We start from the raw sequence: 21,579 nt of genomic DNA, 5'->3' as shown, positions 1-21,579 counted from the left end.
ATTAGAGCATTCAGTGTGTTACAATACTGCGTGTAACGATCAAGTAGATGTACATTAAATAGTTGTCCTTTAGGTTTTTTTTTTTTTTCATATAAGTTACCTTTCTAACGCAGGCTATTAAGTAGTCCCTTTGTTAAACATGGGTTTCTAGGCGAAGAATAACGTTTAGGCACTGTACACATGTTGTCGATGAAGATACGCAATTGGATGTTAGAGAGATGAAAGCGGTGTATGCTGATTCAACATTATTCATTGAAGTGACACAAGACCAATCAGAATTAGATACCATTTGTATAAATTTGTCGTGATCAAACTTATTCTTAACAAAGCTTACGCTAAAAATGCGAGGACTGTTCTCAAAGCAAAGTGCAACTAGAAAATTATCTGTAATATATTGCTTTGAAGAATGAATGCGGAGGGAGGATGAAGAAGGTTCGAAAACGCATGGTCAATAAGTGCAACGGTTGGGAAGGGAGAGTAGAGATTCAAGACCATAACCTTGGAAACAGCTGACATACTTAGTTAGCTATGAGGAGGAAGCACCAAGTAAATTAATGTTAATGTCACCCAAGACGATAAGGGACTTTTTTTCCTTTGAAAGAATTACCAGAATAGTGTCAAGTGCGTCACAAAAAGCAGGAATTGGTGAATGTGGTGATCGATAAATGGTACCAAAGACAATATTATTATCAATGCCTATTACAGAGTGGTCAACCTCAATCCACACAGACTCACGATCACAGATATTTAAGTGAAGATCAAGCCTACGCTTGTATCTAATGTCGGACCGAATAAACATGGCTGTGCGACCATGTTGTGATGAAATGCGATTGCAATATTTTGAATTGTATGATGGGCAACCATAAAGATGTTATCGAAATCACTCAGCCATGTCTCGGAAACACATAAAATTGAGAAAGAATGAAGACAAGAGGACAATAGTATCTGATAATCTCGAAAATGTTTGCGAAGACTACGTGAATTGAAATGAATCGCTGAATGATATTTATGTGAAAAGTAGAATTGGATATCGTTAACGGAAATGTACGACATGCGATCAGATCAGAATACGAGGAACCAAGGGGGAAGAGAAAGCTTGGTCAATTTAATCGAAAATCGCAAGGTCCGAGTCACTCCTTATGCGAAAACTTTGCTATCAGTAGATTGCCTCGCCTTAATGACGCAGTCGTCAGTCCAAAAAAAAAAAAAAAAAAAAAAAAAACTTTTTTTTTCTTTTTTTCAGTTGCAAGGCCTTGCTGAATAATTGTTTACTCTGTGGAGTGCGGTGGTCATTGACGAAAGCAGCGTTGCCTCGTGCTTTGCTGAATCCAATGTCACTAGTGTTAAGGCGTGCCTTTCGGGCTTTGCCTATGAACTCGGTTTTCAAGGCGCGAGAGTGAAATCTGACAAGCAAGTGCTTTGTATCAGAAGCAGACGGAACACGATGAATGACATCAATATCATTAGCAGAAACGGGACATTATATTTTAGAGGCAATAGTTTGAAGAATTGTCATGAAGTCTTCACCCTGGGTAAACGGAACGCCTTTGATTTCCAGGTTGTTTTTTGTGCAGGAGAGTTTTCTGTGACAGGTATACCAAACCGTGAGCGATAAGCATGCTTTGCTTATATTTTGCCATGTTTTTTCTTAATTGTTCTTGTAGAAGTATTGTAATTTTGTCTTGTGTTGATACATCATGTATACAGGGTTTGTGCAAAAAGTAATGTCAGTGATTATATTGTGAAGCTACTATACGTCGCAGAGCACTAGGACCGGTTGGGATTGGTGGAGCGAGAAGTTAGCTTACGCATGCGCGGTCGCTCTTTTCTACGTAGGGCAAACAGGGTGGTGTATCAATCAGAGGCTAATGGAACATAAGAGGTCGTTAACCGGCGGGTCGCCTCCCAGTCTTTCCTTACATTGCCAAGACTGCCAAGATTGTAACTGCACGCCAGAGTTAGATGAATGCGCGATATTGTACAGGCATAGGAATGAAGATACGCGTCTAATGGTCGAGGCTTGGCATATCAATAATGGTGGAAGTGCGTGCGTGAGTCAGCCTTCGATTACCTTAAATAAAGAATAGATAAATTGCCTCAACAGTTATCTCTCACGTAGACCGGCACGTGTACCCGATTGACACGTGGTGCCACCATTCGAGAGCATACGCAGATGAGTTCTGTGTCTTCTTTCTTTTTTCGCCTCAGTGCTCCCTTCAGTTGATAGTCGGCGTTTATGTTGTCCACTTCTCTGCTCTTGTGTCCGTGTCTGCACGCCTTACCTTTTTTGCATTATGAACCCTTACCAACTAGCTCAGCTTTCTGTAGTTCTATTCGTCGCTCTATCGTCTGCTACCATCTGGAGAGTAGGGACAGGCTTTTCCTTGAATCTCATTTTCATTTCCCGTGTGAGCCGCAATGCAGCGCTCGTTGGAACAAAGGATTGCCTTCAAGATTTGTGTGAAACTCGGCAAGTCCGCAGTGGAAATATTTCCTATGATAAAGACGGCCTTTGGTGATAATTGTTTGTCAGAACGTCGTCTACCAGTGTCGCTTGAAAACTCCCATGAAAGGACATCATTTCGGGACAGTTTACAAAGTCAAAGAGGCTTGCACCAAGGCTCTAAAGGACATTCCAGAGGAGGCCTCACGTGACGCCTTCGAGGCCTGGAAATCTCGCTGGAAGCGATGTATCGACGCAGGAGGAGCCTATTTTGGAACCTTTTAATGTGTTGTACTGATCTGATCAATAACTTTTTTATTCGAATCATTGACATTACTTTTCGGACATACCCTGTATACAAGTAGTATAGAATCGAGATGAAGGCATGAGAAATGTTGACTTCCAATCACGCTTCTGGTTGCAAGTCTGCGACCAGAGGGATTGCATCCCCTGATGTCGCACAGATCGTATATCCGTTCTCATGAAGTCCTCTGAGGGTCTCTATTAACATATTTCAAGTGCTCCTCCGTAAAATGTTGATAGGCTTGGTACCTGGTTTCATCAGTGTAAACTCGCAACATTTGCTGAGCACCCGCGGGCTTGATCTTTAATCAACCTTTTCAAAAGAGGCATGTGCTTTCATTAGCCCACAGGCCGCCTAACCATATCAAGATGCCAACACTAACCTTATGTTGTTTTTTCTTGGAACGGCACCATTTAGGTGCTTCAACAATGAATGCGTTATAAATGACCTCTTCAGCTAGACCCACTTTGTCCGCGCACTTATTAAAGCAAATTGAATTAATGTGCTATGATTTGTTGCTGTTAATCAACGGGACTTCGTTTTATTAATAAACCGTACGCTACTTATTAACCCTACTTTATTAAGCGACTGATAATTAAAGAGACGCGGTTGAGACCCACCCCGAAACAACATAGGTTATGGTCGTTGTAAGGCCCTATGCGACAGCTTGACCCTCCCATTAGCCAACGTTGGTTATAAGCTGCCCCGTCGTCAATATCGCCACAGCCAACTGCGACCCGAAAACCAAAACTCGTGTGACGCACTCCTTTAAACATTGATGCTTCTTTTTGTGACTAGCTCCTTCGACATCTTCGTGCAGCTGTTCCTAATAAAACGACCCGTACAGCGTCGTCGCCAATGGATCCTGCGTCCGATTTAATGAAGCACCGCCTAAAGAAGCAGTCAACAACAAATTCGCCTTCGCAGCAGATACAGAGCGGGATCACACACGCCTTCTTCCCCGGGCCGCGAGGCCGCCGCTGCAACTTCACCCGATCTCCCCCGAGCTGCCGAAGTCGGCTCAACCGGAAATGTGGACTGTGTACTTTTTTGCTTCACTCTCGCTCCGCTTGGGGCGCCACCTGCAACACTTTCGCTGATGCCGCCGTGGCGTGCGGTTGTCGGAGTATTCGTCTCTTGCTGATGTTTGTGGCTGTATGTTGAGCGTTGTCATCCGAGTTGCGAAGGTGACAATACCGGCAGATGTGCTGGTAAACAACGTCCGAATCGGCGTATGGTGTCAACTCGCTGTGGCGCGTTTCTTGGCATGCGTGTTTTGAAGTGAAGTGTAGCGGTTTCAAACACGAGTGTTGTGTGCGAAAGGTCATCCTCCTTTCCTCGTGGAAGAATTCGCCTGGCTTTTTACAGCAGGCGGTGGCGGTGACGGTGTTTGATTCATCTTCATGCGGATACACATCACGCCATCGTCACCAGCGTCGCACGGTGAGTTGCCCTTCGCTCGGCGTTGCCACATTTGCCCACTCCGCATGCCGGGCTCACCTGTTGCATCACTTTAAAAGGCAACCACCCTAGCCGGCTTGGAGCTGCCGCCGCGCTCGATTTGCATCTTGTAGGCGCACGTGGTTGTAGGCGCGGTGCCAAAACATCTCTCCCCTCTCGCATAGCAAAAGGATAAAAGCGCGGAACGCGCGTCCTTTCGTTTGCGTGGGCGGAGAGGTTTCTAGCTAGTAGAATCTCGGAAGGTTCGCGTGTTGGCGCAGCATCATCGGCGGGATGCGTCCGGATGCGCAGCTCGAGTTCAGCGCTTGGTGTTTGTCCGAAACAACTCTTTTGCATTCGAAAACGATCGTACAAGAATATACCTTTGCTCGCGAGATCGCGAGATACTTTTGTGTAGTGGAGGTGGAGCGTGCAGTGTGGGTGGCGCTAAAAAAATTGCGCGAAACTGAATGGGCGTAGTGTGAATAAACGTTTTCTACTACTACTACTGCAAAGCTTTTTTCGATGTTCATGCCTTCGAACCGCTGTCTTCCGTTCTGTTTCTAGTCGGATGCTTGTTCCTGGTGTTTACATATGTAGGAGGCGTAGAGGCTGTATTGTTTTTGCGAGACAGTTGCCTACGCAAGGGCCACGCTCACGAGCAAGTTGTGTGCCTCTGGCACCGCTAATCGGACGAAATGCAGCAACGTGTCCTCTTCGAGAAGCACCAGCTGGACGCTGTTATCGTTCAGTCGTAAAGTTTCACACCTCAAAGGAAAGTGAGTTTATTGTAGCGAAGCATGAAGGAAAGTTCCGTTAGTGAATTTGAGAAAGGATCAGTAATATGTATATAATACCCCTAATCGCTGACAATTGTCAAAGGTCACTTTGCAGGCGATGCAAGGTGCTGGAGACAATGTGCACACGTCTTTGTGTTTTTCCGAGACGTTCGTGGCCTTTCACTCACAAGCAGCAGCCCGTTTGCTATTTCTTTTTTCGTTCTTTTGTTTCTTTCCTTCTTTTTTTGCCATCTTTGATTATCTGACCTGTCGAACTTAGTGCAATCAGCACAGCTTTACTGCGGCAACATTACCGGGCTTGCTTGCCGCTTTGACGCGAAGGGCGCTCCCCGATGCCGGATGTCAGCGAAGAGCCGCAATGTTTCTCCGTCGCGATACCCGTCAGCGAAATGGGCTTTCCCGTTATTCAAGGCAATGTCGCGTGCCGCCGTTCGGGCTTTTACGAGCACGTGCACATTACGCAGTCCGGCCGCAAGTTCGCAGCGGCGCCACGCTGTCGTTGGATATCTCCGCTAGCTAGTACGTTCGCAAGTTGCCGAGAGACGAAGCACGTAATTACCGAAATAATGGTGCGCGCGTTGCGGGGATTGGAATACTTGCCTATTTCCTTTTATCTTAAGTTGCTAGCTACGTGCGTACTACGCGCGTCGTTTACGTTGCTTTCTTTTTTTCCTTCGGTATTGGCATGTGAACTGTTAACTGCCAAGTGATAGCTGATTCTGTGGAGCACTTGCAATGACCGGTGCAAATTTTGTTTCAGGTCCTGTAAGCAGTATTTGTTGCATCTCCCAAGGCAAGCGCGCGATACATCGAGCGTTCATTAAAATAGGCTTATCACTGATGTTATATGCGCAGTTTATATGTAAATATATTGACACGCGTACTTGTTTATATTTTCCTGTGACCGCGTTTCAGCGGCTAACAAATGTTAAAAGTTAGCGCTCAACGCAAGAGGCCGCCTGCATGCATGTATCAGATCAGAACATTCTCGTTTGTTGTCGCCGAACCTTGTGTACTCAGATTGCATGCGCGACGCCAATACTGTTGTATGTATGTACATTCTAGAAGGCACGCGAGCACCAGTGATTACGCTGGAATCTTGGACGAGTCATGCTACACCGTGGTCATGTAGTACAAATAGCCGAAGCGCATGACCCGCAGAATCTGATTTCGGCGATCGACGCATGTGCTCGTCACTATCGTTCTGCCCGAGTGTAACTTGCTTTTGTGGGCAGATGTTCGATCAAAAAAGAGTTGGTTTTTTGACTCGCTGTTAAATAATAATAATATATATATATATATATATATATATATAACCGTTTATGTTCAGATGCTTAATAACATTATAATAATAACATAACATAATAATATATAATAGCATCGTACGATGCTTGTCTGTGAGATCTCTTATTATTGTTATTTTTAAATTTTATCCCACTCCCAGGCTTATTAACGAGAAAGCTTACATCGGTACCTGCCTATTGGCAAGGACACGCGAAACACTGCTTTCGTTTGGCCATTGCTGAACAGGTTTGAATTAAAGTTGTTTCATAATAGTCAAGTAGCACTCTCCTTGTTCCTCCATTTTTTTCCTGACAATAACTACCGTAATTGCGCACGTTTCTCGATGTTTACGAAATTTAGAAATGTCATTTCGTGCAGCCGGAAACGACGGACAACGAAGAAACAGTGCCGAAATCTTCAAGTTTTTATTTCGAAGGAACTGTATAGTATGAGGCACTTTGTCAAGAAAACAACGTCAGAAAAAAAGGAAACCGGGATAGGTGACGCCGACTGAAACGATGAGAACAGATGCTTGAAGAAGTAAACAATTCGCGTTGGCGTGAAGGCACGTGCTTAACCAAATAAAGAGCATATCATGCTCTTTGTACAAGAACTTTATATTGTATTGCGAGCATCAGACGGTCATATTCAATGACAAATAGGCAAGCAGTACATCCATAGAAAACTATAGCATCATTCAAAGCAGCGAGTCATCGCACTAAAAGCTAGAAAGGAGTGAAAGGCCTAATAGACAGTGGATACCGATCCGGTTGACAGTCAACTCATTCATAAATGTCTTTCAAGGGCATAATCATACGGGTTAAACGTACTTTTGAGGAAACTATTGTTCCTGCATTTCGGTCTTGCGTACGAGTTTTCCACAAGCTATGCAGCCCCACTGAATACTGTGAGAATTTAAATCGAATTCCTTCTTCAAGGTTTTGTACAGAACGTCCCAGAATAAAGTGTTTCATCGCGAAAGACACGTCTACATTATTAATGTCATAAGTCAAGCAAACTGTGCCCGAGCTAGCTGAATTGTAAAAATGACTATAGTCGGATACAACGTAAGTCTGTAGTGAAGCCCCGCCCACGCCCTCATAACCGCCAGCCACTGTTTCTCCGCGAGGCTGCAAATAGTTCGTACTTCAAACTTTCCCTGTTACCTAAATAAGGTGATAACCACAAAAATGAAATTATAAACGCGTAATTTTATATCTTTCACTCTTCTATTATAGTGGAACGTACAAGTACGACAAGTACGGCCGTATCAAGTACGACGCCGTTTAGAAAAGGTCGCATGACGACGATTTTATTTGATTCTGTGATTGGCTGGCGGAATAACACAACCCCGTGCGGTCCATGTGCCTTTGTTGCCAACTGCTGTTTTTTTTTAAGTTGTATCCTACTACACACCGCCATTATAGTTTGGCAAACTGCCTTGCAGGAAAAGCTATAGCTTTACAATTACGGAAAGTGTCCGTTCGAACGCGGACTCCCGCTGACGTCACAGATTGTGGCAACGCCTGCTCGGCTCGAGTTACATGTTCGTGAAAAAAAAAAAAAAAAAAAAGACATTACATTGCATTCGAAAGCGAACACAGAGGCAGTGTGGTTAACTTTTGTAAAATTTTCAATACACAAAGGGGCTCAGATATGTGAAAACGTCCTGAAATCCGTTACGTCGGACTGTTATCGATGCGGCGGTTTGGGCGCAAAATTTGAAGAGCAGCACTTTACTATGTGTCCTCAAATAAGTAGGCTTTTGGCTCTGAAGGAAGGGCGAGGGAGTTTTGAAAGAGTAATATGCAAAGTAAGGTAAGCTAATTTATTGCTTCTCTCTCCCTCTCCCTGTTTGTACTATGTGAGAAAAAGTTCAGCATCTCTAGTGTCCGTTTTACGTTAGATTTAAGTGCCGTTATCGGGGCCGTTACTGCTCGTCCGTCCTCGCGTGTGTCTTTTGTTGGCCATCTTTCCTGTTGCTCACGGCCACGATCGCGATTAGCATGCGGGAGCGAGTAAACGCCGCTCTCGTGCGCCTTGTCGGGGGCACTTCAGCAGTCGCCGAGGCATCGCCAACTGTTTGAACTCGTCTGAGGGGTCACGGACACGTCGTCGCTCCGGTAAAGAGGCGCTTTCTCTCCCATTCGCGATATGAAAGCAGCGGAGCCCCATCGGCACGAATTGCCGCCGACGCCAGCGGTTTTCGCTTAGACTTTGCGCTGCTGCGGCTGCCGTATACGGGCATGTCAGAAGAGGAAATCCAACTGGCATTTTCTGATCGTCGTTTGCTTTTCTCTTTCCTCTTTTAAACGTTTTCTCTTCCATTTTTACGACGGGCCGATTTTGGGTCTCCCGTCGATGATGGCGGGCTCTTCATACGCCCAGCAGCGTCTCTCTCTCTACGTCTGTATGCGTGTTTCGTCACGGAGCTGCGCAGCTGCGATCCAACTGGTGCCTGTCATTGACGCGGCTTGCGTCTCTGCTTATTTATTTCTTTATTGCTCCGTCGCTGATAACAACGTGTCGCTTTCCTCGTACGAAGGCGGCGCCGCTCGAAACGAGCGAATTGTAGCTTCTTCCACGACGCCCTCTCGCAACCTTTACAACTCTTGCGCGGCTGCCGTCGCGGTTTGGATAATCTGCAATCTTCTTCAACTGCTCGACGAGAAAGACGAGATTGAGAGAAAAAGAACACGCTCGGCGTCTTCTCCCTAGGCCTGCTGTTTGAGTCTTTACGAACCTGCTGTATAACTCCCGCCTTTCTTTCCTTTATACGTGCGCCATTGATGCCGTTCGGGCCGACTAGCCTGTCGAGCGTGCCCGACAAGGCGGTATTAGCGTTCTCCAAACACGCCATTCAGCCGGCGAACAACTCTCGCCAGGCCGCCTGCACTGAAATCGGTCGCGTGAACGCCGATTCGGGCGGCATTGAAAACGCGCCTTAACGCGTACTTTGCAATGGAATAGGCCGTGTCGCTATGAACGCGCAGCGGCGTTCTAAAACCCGCCTGGACACTTTGGAGGCGAAAGGGGGAGGGGACAAAAAAACGTTTGGAGTCCCAAGAAAGAAGTCACGTGGTGACAGATATAACCTTGTATCATACGGGTGTGGCGGTGCTTGAGCTGCCGTGCCGCCCGCTTTTTTTGCGAAGGCCGTAATAACTCATTTTATAGGAGGCGTATCTAAATAGAAATTGGACTTTTCCCTTCGCTGCATGGTGTGGAGACTGTCCACGTTGTCCGCACTCTCTGAGTGGAGCAAGAAATCTTGGTTGGGGGCGAAGTACTTTCTGTCGTCCAGGCAGGTGGGCTTTGAATTCAGAGTTGAGTAACGCTAACTCGGCACCCACCATTAGTGAGTGGGGAAAAAAAAAAAATAGGGAAAAAAAAAACGCTATATAGGACTTGAGGACACGTGCGAAGTGGAATTGGTCATATTGTTCTATACTTGGGCAAAAATGGGGCCATTTTGTTTGTACAAGCCTTTTTCCTTTCTACATTGATGACCATTCTCTGCGTACCTGTTTAACAGATTATGGTGCACCCGAACAGAGGCGAAGAACTGATGCGCCTATAGCCAGGCGCAAAATTGCATTTAAGCTCTGCGATTTTCTGGGACAAATTGGGTTTGCTTCTTGTCATTTATTTTGAACGGTTTCATTCTTACCGCAGCTGACGGTAAAGCGGCAACTCCGGAGTTAGTTATGAATGAGCATGCTATCACTAGATTTATAATTGGTGCTAACCATATTATCAAAGCGGGTGATGAGTGCATAAGGCAGGCTTCGTCCATGTTGTCGCCGAAAGAGGTGGCTTTGCTGGATACGGTCATTGTTCCAAAGCACTCGGCGCCCACAGCTTCTGCGGTAACCTCTTGTTTTGTTCGGAAATGAAATAGCCCTGATTCTTCCCCCCTCATAGCTGATGACTAAGAACATCGAATTGACCTTCGGTTCGTGCGTGCAAGAATTATGTGAAGCCGATGAACGCACAACGTGTAGGATCACGGGGCACTCGGGCTTGCCGGCGGGCCGGATAAGTAAGTGTCAGCGACAACCGGCGCAGTTTGCAGCTGGCTGCTGCTCGGTCCTATCCAGCTGACGAGGCCGATGCCACGGGCAGCAGCAGTGACCGACCGGATGTTGGCCGGTGGCCCCCGCGTGTATAGTACCGGCGTAGTTTGTGGCGACGACTTGCGCCTGCTGCTCGTTTTGCGTCACCTGTCCCCCTTCACGAGGCGGCGCGATATGGGGTGCTCTTAGGTGCTGGAAAGTTGCCACGCGGTGGTGCAGTTCTTCGCGCTGTTTTGTTCATTCTCCAGTTCCTGAACAACCCCGCGCAAACAACCAACATCCTAGACCCAGTCCTGCCCGACTTCCTGTTAACAGGGGTGGCCGCGGGGCTGAACTCGTTTGTCCCGTTTTCGGGTTGAAAGAGAAAATGCCAGGCAGGCTGTAATCCTGGGGCCGCTGCTTGCTGGGGCGCCCCTGCTGCCGTTTGCGGCATGCGTCGCGCAGCGCCTCCGATTCATTCGTAAGAGCTACGTTTAATCCTTTTTTTTTTCTTTTCTTAGTCCATGCTCGCCGTCAGTCGCTTACCGTGCTGGTTCAGAACGAGCGAGAGCTCGCTTTAACGCCTTTTCTGTCGCCGTTTTCTGCCAGGAACACTTAAGTAGGATGTGCGAATATTCGAAACTTTCGAATAACGAATCGAATAATGTCCTATTCGATTTGGTCTTCGTATCGAATTGTCACTATTCGTAAATGCGAATATTTTTCGAATGCTTTTCGAATACTTCAAAACGCCACCTGCGCCCCGATAAACATAAAATTTAAGCAAAAGTACGGTAAATGTTCATCCTCGCGGGGAATAGATGAATGCTCACGTAGTGGAGCTGGCTACGTCACTTATGTAGCCATACTTTACAGGCTGTACACCTTTACACCTTAATCGACCTTAATGGACCTTAATCCACCTTAGTCGACCTTAATGCACACGAATCCACCTTAATCGACGTTAATCAGGCTTGATTCACCCTAATCCACCTTAATCCTCATTAATCCAGCTTAATTGGTGGATTGGTGGGTAGACTACCTCCGCCGCGGGTCGGCCCACTGCTTTATCTGGCGACGCGGCTTTTTTTTTCTTTTTCTTTTCTTTTTTTACACACACCATTCGACGCATGCACATTAGGGCAGAACCCAGCCATGTACAGTTTCGCTGTAAAAAAAAAAAAAGTAAAAGAAAAAGTCGCCAGCTTTTGTAGCGCCAGTGGAAAAGCCTTCAGGTCGCGGAGATGGCGCGGCGACAGCTGCCCGAGCCAGAGCGTGTGCGAGCGAGCGAGCCGCTGATGAGCCGACCCGTGACGTCACCCTTCATGTCACTGCAGCTGCTGCGGTGGTTCTGCTCGACTGCTGCTGCTGCCTGGGCGTGCACTGATTGCAGGGAAGGACCGGCGGAAGCGGGGCGCCACGCGTCGCTGCCTGCGCACTTTGGTTTTGAATCCTGAAAAACAAAAAGCGCACGGCGAATGAAGGCGCGATGCATTGAGCGCAAATGGTCACGTAAACAGGTTACCGACGTTTGTAGATCCCGATCCCTTCGCTTCATTCTATTTTTCCACTTTCGCCGCCGCATACCGGATGCAAACAACAGGGGCATTTGCCGCTTGATGTATTATGGGCTGCCGTCGCGGCTCTTATCTGCATGAAGAATCGCCTGCAGCAATACGCGGAGTGGACCGAATTGGTCGGCTCAAATCTAGTGGAAGGGTTTGCGTGAACTGCCCGTTTCTCGTTTTCCAGTGACCGATGGTCTCTGTCGAAAAGTCGACACGCTGCCATATTTTTTTGCCCATGAAACGTGGTTATCGATAGACCACTTGTTCTTGACACTTATTGTGTATAGTTTCTGGGCGACCAATGCAGGAAACGTCTACAAGCACTCAGAAAAGTGAGTGCAGACTGTTACAGAAGCTAGAAGTTACTCCTCACTTTTCACTCGTTTCGCAATTTTAATTCATTGAGCACTCGGGCCGCTGTTAATTTTTTATTGTTCTTATTTAACCGTCGGTGAGGTACGTCAAATAGAATAAGATAATTTGTCGTCATTGCGATTGGCTAGTGGTTTCTATTCACGAACCAATCGTCGTTTGTAATGAAACGGACCGACGTAGCCGAGACGCATAGGTGTCAACACTGAGATTAACCACGACCGCGCCCAAGCACAGTGCGCCATTTCTTTCCTGCTACTTTGGCTTATTTTGCATCAAAGAACGATAGAAGGCTGGCTACGTCGACCGACTGCGTTCGTGATAAAAAAAAATCTTATTATAGTATGAAATACGCCGGCATAATTCAGTGTAACTCGCAGGTTTTCCGAGAGGAGTGTAAAATTTAACCCTCTTACCGAGTAATGGTTCCGGTTCGTCGTTGCTGGCCGCGAACCGCCTACCCCGGACGCGTCCGCGTTAAATCATATCGTGTGTCGGGCTGAGTCAAGCTGCCCCATGAAGACGGGAGTGGCCCAGCCCAAACCGACACTGGCTCAACGCGATCGGCTAGAATTTAAATGACTGCGACAAGCCCATCTCACCCTACAAGACGACTCAACGCGCCTTTGTCGGATTCATCTGGACGACATGTACTGTACGCCGAAATAACAGGCTTGAACTGCCTTACCGTGCTTGCCATACTGCGCTTGCAGTAGCCGGGCATTCACACGGCTACGCGGGGTAGACTTTCTGTAGGAAAAGCGCATTATGTCCAAGGCAAGAAGCAACAGAAAGTATGCCTTTGTCGAGTCAGCGACGAGCAGCGTGTACTTTTCTGATCATTGTCCGTGCTTCCCTTTTGCGCAAAGCGAGCCGCGTCCACAGAGGGCGAGCGGCGCTTTGCCGACTTAACCCGTTGAAACCACCCTACAAGCTTCGACACTGTGCGTGCTCGTATGCACACGCGAGCAGTTTTACACACAGGCGCGCAGCTAGTGAGTTGGAAGACGAGGGGGAGGCCGCAGACTGCGCGATCGCCTCCAAGGGCACGCTGGGGGCGCCGACGCCGCCGGCGTGGGAGCCGTGCTACTTCTCCCGCAGTTAGCTGCAGCGCTGCCGAACCGGAGTGAACAAAGTGGCGCGCTGCCGCCCGCTGTAGACGTAGCAGTCCGGCGTCATCCGGACAGCCTCGTAGGGGTCACTGTCTCCGTGACCACCCACTCGGACCTTCTGCAAATTGACTCCCACCGCGTGGTCTTTTTGAGGAAGGGAGTGAGAGAGTGAGTGAGATAGCGGCGACTAGAAGAAAGGCCGCCGCGAGGACTCGCAGTCGAATGATACAGCTGCTTGGCGCGCTGCTCTCTCGAATTAATCACGCAGATGTCATTCAAAACGTTGCGCGCAACTGTTGCTATGCCGTGCAGAAGCGCCGCGTCAGCGTGACCCTGAACGCACCGCGCTCGCGCGATAGGGTGGGGAGAGAAAAGCGTAAGCGTATTTTCCTGTCTCCGTTCATATGTAGTATACGGCTACACCTTCTCATTCAAAGGAGCTAGCGTCCTCGCGAAGAATAAGGCTTGGGGAAGCAGGCGGGGCGCGGTGTTGCTGGGGTTTGTATAGGCGGTCTATTTGTCGAGCTTAATTTGTCACTCAATATTGCTGTCGTAAACTACTGAAATTATGCTGTCTTTATATATATATATATATATATATATATATATATATATATATATATATATATAAAGAGAGAGAGAGATGAACGAGACGAAAGGAGACCGAGGGGCCCGATATTTATTAGTCATATCCTATGAAGCCCACAAAACAATGACACCAAGGACAGCATAGGGGAAATTATCTGCAGTTCTTGGCGCTGAGCCGTGCTCCCTCAAGGGCTGCAGAAGATAGCGCCAACCTTTCCCCTTTCCCAACGAACCACTTAGTAGCAGTTCTTAATTGAATTAAAGAAATGATAAAATAAATGGAAATAAAAGTGGAGCAAGAACAATTGAAGAGCATGACAGTCGCATTTGTAGAAGCGAGAAATTGACGCTAAAAGATACGGTGAACAAGACGAAGCGTAAATTTGAATAAAGTACGGAACAGTCCCAGTTCATAAATTAAAGGTGTTTGACATACCTGAGCAGAAAAGAAAGGGCTTAACGAATACCGTTAGAGTTGTTAAGCGGCGATACTCATAGAGCTCATCGTCACGAACTGTTACGACATTTTAATCGGCGATGTCGGTTGAGTGCTTTTCAGAAGGTTCGCATGTGGGGAATTGAGGACTGTAATTGAAACATTTTCAGTTCCCGAGACTCACTACGAACTTCATCATCTAGCGTATTCTTCAAGCTGTCTGGCGCCTATCGCAGTTAAGATGTCGCGCAACTTCCATTCGTTCCTTCTTTCGTAGCGCCTATCGCGAAAGATGTTGAGCAACAATTACTTCCACAAACACTGCTTCGTACGGCAATGAAGGATAGTTCTTTTTTTTTTCTTTTTTTTTCGCTTCCTTTATAAGTGTGTCTCGTGTTCTGTGTACACGTACGATAACGGCTGCGTTGCATGCAGTTGTCGCTCGTTCTCGATCAAGGTCAGCCAAGTACTCGTCGGTGTGAGGAATTTGCTTGCTTGCTCCTCAAATATTGGCACCCGTCCACCACAGCTGATTAGCCGGGAAGACGGCGGTAAGTAGGTTCAAAAAGATGAACGCCAGAAACAAATGAGCGCACATAAATGTCTAACCTTCAGCGTATACCTGTCGCTGCCGTTCCTTCTGATATTTTCCTCTATGGCAGCATCAGCAGTGATCCCCCTGCAGGCCTCGCACGATGGAGACGCGAGAGTCGCTGTCACGAAGAGATTCACTTGTCGCCTCGCCGTAACGCTAACGGGCTTCCATTCCTTGTTGAACGTTCGTGTGTGTGGTTCTATAGCGTGTGCCCTAAGGCAACGTGGCGATGCTTTAGGAGCGAAAGACGAAAAGGAAAAAAAAAATAAAGAAATTGTATGTGTGGTGAGCGATACCCCGTAACCCAAATATCATCGAAGCAGCAGCAGTCTCCCTGGTCGTCGGGTGTAACGAAACGGCCCGCAAGCCTCTCCGCATCGAACTCGCTCCTCTGTATACGATTCGTGTGACGAGGTCGAGTGTGTTCAGAGGGCGTGCCTCGCCGTGGCACGAGACATCGAAGCTAGCGTGCGCTTTCTAGTGGCCGCTCAACGCGTCGCCGTCGATGGTGTACCGACGACCGGGAGACGACCCTAACCGAGAGGCGCTGTGAAAGTATCTGGCACGGCCACTTTGCGCCATCGTCGACGAAAATGAACCCCCGATGTGTCGTGTCCTAAAAGGGGACCCTTATGAGTCGTGTGCTGCAGTGTGGATAAGTGGGCTTTAACCACCTCCCCCTTTTTCTTTTTATTTTGTGTATGTAGCCTGAAGACACAGCGGGAAAACGCGAAATGAGGGCACGTTTTGGGCGACACATTACTGAATGTTACCGTTATCTGCCCGAGTAACTCCGAGCAGACACGCCGCTTTAGTGCACGGTATGTGTATGTAAGGTACTACTTCTTTATTTCTTCTTTCTTGCCAAGGAGAGGCGTTGCTGGAGATATGCCGTCACTGTAATGACGCACCAAATACTTTTACTGAAACGCGAACGAGTATATAAGCTAAATAGAGTGCGTTTATGTGTTGCCGCGTACGCATGCGCGTGCGCGTCACACCTTCGCGTAATTCACGTTGCAAAGCGTATTTCTGGGTCAAAATCTTGTTACGCATGTATGCGTAACAACGCTTAATGTATGAACAACGCTTAATGTATGCAACGTTATAGAGCAGTGAGCGTGGGAATGTTGTGATTGGCTTACTGTTTCTTTTTCTTTTTTGTGTTCGTCTTTCCGTTAATGCTGTTGCGTTCCCTGCAAGCAGTTTGATTTTCTGCAATTAGAAGGGAGGACTACAGATATAGACCGTATTAACGCGAACTCGTTAAGTGCCCCGTGTCGCAGAAAATCCGGCGTCGGTGTCGGCGTCCCGTGAGCGAAAATTACCGTATATATATCTAGGTGTATGTATATGCCACGCCTTGCTATATGGCATGCGGTATATGCGGGTTATATAGCCACACCATTAAGTTTCGCATACCTTGTCTCACATTCTTGACAAAGTTATTCCTCGAAATTTTGAGAATGACAGCCCACAAACAAATGGCATGAAACAAAACACCGACAGCGCGCATGCCTTTTATGTTAAGTCTTCTCAGACTGAAATATTAAAAGTGCGAAACCATAACAGAAACTTGAAAACGATGTAATTTCTTGGCGCGGCTGTGCACGAAACTCCGGGATCGGCCCACGCAAGAGGCCGCGCTTCTACCAGAAAGCTCGCCTTCGTGCATAGCGTTCGCCGCCAGCATTTCTCGGTAAACATTACGGTTACATAAGCTGCAGTTGCCGGGGAGCGTGAGAAACAGTCTGGGATCTTTGAATGCTATCGCGTTCTACTCTTAAAGGCGAAGCTTAAGCGTCCTTCAAAATTTTTTTAATGCTAAAAGGGCCAGGAACTCCTGCTGCTTGTTACCCCCCGCAGCGGCTCGGAAGGTCGCATGTTCTATCTTTGCCGTTACGGTCGCGTTTCGACAGAAGCATACTGCAAATACCCTATTAATATTTCGATCGGTATCGAGCCTGAGTATATTAACCAATGCATGTCTCCTCGCGAGTGTCGTGGTGGCATTTTGGCACGTCGAATAGAAATTTGTAATCAAGCAGCAGCAAGCAGAAAGAAGTAGTAAATAAAAGATAACACAGTATAGGCTTAGTTTGGCTGATCTCGACCTCATGCAGCGTATTGCCCCCCCCCCCCCCCCCTCCTTCCTCCTCTCTCTCGCTGTTTAATCAGAGTTTTCTCTTCACATCTGCTGCGTCCAATGGTTGTGCGTCGTAGAACTCTCGAGCGTCGTAATATCCGCGAGAGCGAGCGCGGCGGTCGTGCAACTGCGGTGGCGCATCGAGGCGGGCGATCGGGGCCTGATTGGCCGCTTGTTTTATGGCAGCCGCCGGACACAGGCGGCGGCGAGTGCGATATCGTGGCTTGCTCGGCCGTCCGTCCGTCGTCGCTGTGTGCGCGCTAGGCGCCCTCGATGCCTCCGTCGGGGGGCCGGCTTTGGGGACAGCGCGAACGGGGCTCACGTCTATGTCTTGAAAGGACACACCGTCGTCCCCCCTCGAAAGGCGCCGAAAGGTGGAGCTGTTCGCGTTGCTTTCGGCCTGCGTTCGGCGAGGCTGCTTCTCCCTCTCTTCGCTGCCTCTGCGTTTTCGTTTCGCTAAATCTGGGCAATGTCGTAGAAGCCAGAGACGGCGCTAGCCAACCCACTGAGCGATCGTATACCGGCGCGTTAGTTCTTGCGACTTGGGGCTGAAAGCGCCGGAAAGACGGTGGCAAGGCAAGAAACACTGGGGCCCGTTCCGCCGATCTGAGAAAGTCCGCTCACGATGATCAGAAATAGCCGGGTTGCTGAGCAAGCGTCCGATATATTTCATGGATGCTATTGTGGGACTGTGTCAGATGCCGCCATCTTGGCGTTCTTGTGCCAATCACAGAGTGCGTAGCCGCCCTGCTAGCCAATCGGAGCGCACAAGGGGACAAATTTGGCAATACGGCGAAATTACAGTGTCCAGAGTAGCGCCTCCTATCCAACTGGCTCTTATAAAACCTCATATCCAGCAGTGTGGATGTTCTATGCAGCTCGTGCATCGTCGGCCTCATGATTTTGAGCGTAAGTGCCAGGTGAGGACCGTTGATTCCATTACGAAAGCAATTCCGCTTGTCGTATTATGTAGGCGGCCGGGTTCCTGATGACACGAGCGCGTACGGCAGTTTCAACAGCGCTGCACGGTTTTTCCGAGAGGGGGCGTCGCTGTGTTGCGGGTTCTTTTTCTTTTTTCTTTTTTTTCTTTTTTTTTTTAAAGCTCCTCGGCTATGGGGACAACCTCGAGACCGCCACCGTTTTGTTATAGAAATGCATCGAACTCCCGTTCGCTGCATTTATATAACAAAACGTTTATACATTTGCATTTCTATAACAAAGGTGTCTAGTTTATCGTCAGTTTTTGTCTGTATGTGGCAGTGGCGATTTACGATGTTTGAGGGACTCTTCGCATTACTGCGCCGGGAACGTGCATTTAACGGCAAACCGGAAGTGTAAAATGGGTAAGAGGGGTTCACAATGCACATGTCCTTGACCGAGCTTTTTGCGATGACTTCCATGAAAGTGGCAAGGAATTGGGGCGGCGAAGGCCAGACGACAGATGTTCCACGTATAGTGGCGAAACCACCCGATTTAACCAAGGTGGCTTCATTCACAAAGACGCCTAGTAGCTGCGCCTTACTAGCGCCGCCTTTTTTAACGTGCAGTTGTACCGGCGATTGATGAGCAAGAGCACTATACGTCTGCGGCACTGAGCACAAGCGGGGGAGGGACCATCGACCTTGCTGTCGCATGTCCTTTCAGTCAGTTTTTATGCGAAGATCCTTTGTGTGTGTGTTATTTTATCCTCATCAATATTAAATAGTAGTAGTAGTAGTAGTATTGCCAATTTCTCTTGGTTTTTTTTATTGAATTTCACGATGGCAGTCGCGTCAGTGTTCACTGCTCATATTTCTTTAACATTTTTTTTCTCAATATTTGGTTACATTTTTGTTCCCAACCACCATCCTATTCTTGGCCTTTCTTCCATTTGTGTAGTGCCGGTTAATTTGGCACCAACTAACCAACGTTACCCGTTCGTCCCACGCCGGAGCGACGCGCGACTCAATGGAATCGGCCTACGGCCTTTCCTGGCGTCGTGTGCATGCCTTGGTGCAATTTTATGTTCGCCTATAATTCGGGTCTTCACCTCGTCATGCCGGAAAACGCCGCGCGCCTTTTGCGTGTTTCTCTGAAAATTTCATCGCCACATAGTTCAAAGGGATGAGTGGCGATGCGCTAATAGCCGCACGATTTCTTCCGCCGGCCGCGGGCAACAAGCTGCAATGTTTGCCGCCTCTGTGCGCGGCGGTCCGAGTTAATTCCCATTAAACCGGAATACGGGGTATACGAGACGCTATCCGTCTTCGTTGCGCGCTTCGAGAATAAAATGGTGCGGAAGGATGCTGTAAAGGTAAAGAAGAAAAGCTCGTATAGGGCTGGGCGTAGCGAGGAGAAAATGATCGAGGTAAACTGTGTAGCCGCCGTGCGTTTTCTTTTTATTTCGTTGTTATTTTTTCGCTGTTGTTGATTCTTGTAGCCCCGCTGAAAGCTTGAGATTACAGTGCGGACAGTACCTGTATGTTTACCTCGCGCAAGGTCTGTACCCCCCACCTTGCCGTCGTTTCACGCGATCGCCGTAATTGCTCACGTAAGTGCCCGGATGACACTGGCGTCTATAGCGAAACTGGATACCCTTCATTACCTTTCATTAGAGGTGTTTCGAGCTCATCGCCATCAGATATATCAAAACGTCCAGCGGCTGTACTGAAGCCGCTTACAGGGTCGGGATAAGTTGCGGTGATTGCTCTGGGGCGGGCTGCGCTCCTTTGCATTGTCTTTAGTGCAGGGCCTCCTTAGTGCCGTCCCTCTACTCCTCACTTCGCATCCGTTCCTCTCCTTTGTCTCCGTAAACGTTGTCGCAAGTTGTCCCTAGCGACGCCCTTTAAAGGTTCGCCGCCTATACTTAAAGTAACGAGAAGCCGTGTCTATAGGTACAAAATTGGTTGCTTTGAAGGCAAGTTCTGCCTTGGCAAAGAAATATTGTCTGCGTGTCCAGTTTCGGAATGTCTTTCTGCAGTGATTTAGCGTTGTCCTTAGGGCAAGCTTGTTTACTAGATACCCTTTGCCTACTTTGTAATAGAAGCTGTTTCTTGGCGCGGTCGCGTTGCATCCCTGTAGACTCTTCAGCTTCAATAGCTTGCTTCGGTGAAGTAGCATTTCTGCGTTGCACGTAATTGCCGCTACCGTAACTTCCTCCACGTTGGCAATTCATCCCAATTTGACTTAGGCTTCGGCGTTTTCTTTTTCTTGGTATGCCTCCGGTACTGAAAGCGGAAGAGGAGAGGTTGCATGCGTGGCCGGTTGCTCTAAGTTATTCGGGGCGTATCTCCTCTGTTTTGTCGGTCGTGATGACTGTTTTGCTTCGCTGTTATTTTGCGGCCCTTTGTCCTCTATTTCCACCTGCAAGCTCCCCTCGTCCATTCCTCTCTTCATTAGATCCCTTCCTCCTCAGAGGGTGGACGGATGTCGTTCTACTTTCCTCGTGACACCCGCCCATTCTCGAAAAGCACATGAAAGAACAAATTTTATTTCTTTATCAAGAACTGACGCAGCTCAGCAGCTAAGCAAGCTAGCACGTGAGTGTACATTACAAACTGGCGTACACTTGATTTCACTCACCATCGTTTGCATCCAGTCGAGCCTTTTACCTGGTCTTCCCGACGTGAAGAAACACATTGTCGCTTACGCCTGGGCGTTGCTTCGTGGTTGCATACACATTTTTTTATAGTAATGGCCGATAGCGCCGTATACAATGCCTATATGGCGGTAAAGAAACTAAGAAACTATATATAGCACATGTTCTGTGCTACTGAACGCTCTTCAAAAATGAAAGTATTGCCCTCCGCACCATTCTAAGCATCTAAGCACCTTTCTCGTTGGACAAGATCTTAGGACCTCAAAAGCGTTGCTGCGACTCCTGAAGGCGACAGGACTGCACGACCGCCTGTGACACAGCGCTGAGAATTTTCGTTACGTCTGCGACCCCTCTGCACATCCACTCTTGACTTTCCCTTTCTCCGGCCCAGTGCAGGGTAGCCAACCGGGCTAAGTCCTGACTAACCCCTCCGCCTATATTATCATTTCTCTCTCTCTCTCTCTCTTACCTTCCATCGAGTCTGGGTTTTATGTTCGTGATTCGTCCTGGGGTCTCGATTCGGCCTCGACCTTTGAGGCCGAATCGAATACGAATAAAAGAGTGCCAGAAGTGAATCGAATCGAATATCGAACACTTCTGGAATATTTTTGAATAATGAACAGCCATTTTCACAAATAGTATAAAACGGCAATCACATCCCAGTATTCATAAAGTTAGCAAGTGTCTGTCATTACGTCGCACGTTTGAAGCGTTGTTTATTAAAAGCTAAAATGGAAAAATTGAACGTTAGAAACACATAAGCAGTTTGTTCGCGTGCACGAGACTCCTTAAAGAGTGAAAATTATCGCTGTTAGCCGGTATAGATATGACTCCCTTAGCGACGTAACCTGCTCCACTA

The 21,579-nt window shown here is 47.8% G+C and overlaps 1 protein-coding gene across 2 annotated transcripts in view; it reads left to right on the top strand.

Moving 5' to 3' along the window:
• Window positions 1-3,841: 3,841 nt before the first annotated feature.
• The window catches only part of LOC119449630 (rho GTPase-activating protein 7-like), a 411,144-nt gene continuing 393,406 nt past the window's right edge, over window positions 3,842-21,579 (top strand). For both annotated transcript variants that reach the window (XM_037712849.2, XM_037712845.2), the window contains exon 1: window positions 3,842-4,190. The gene's annotated coding sequence lies outside the window, so the exon portion shown is untranslated. The remainder of the gene's footprint in view (window positions 4,191-21,579) is intronic.

This window comes from Dermacentor silvarum, chromosome 4, assembly GCF_013339745.2.
Source record: "Dermacentor silvarum isolate Dsil-2018 chromosome 4, BIME_Dsil_1.4, whole genome shotgun sequence".
Classification (NCBI taxonomy): Eukaryota; Metazoa; Arthropoda; class Arachnida; order Ixodida; family Ixodidae; genus Dermacentor; species Dermacentor silvarum.
Note: the sequence above shows the minus strand (reverse complement) of the source record. Positions and strands in the feature narration are given on the sequence as shown.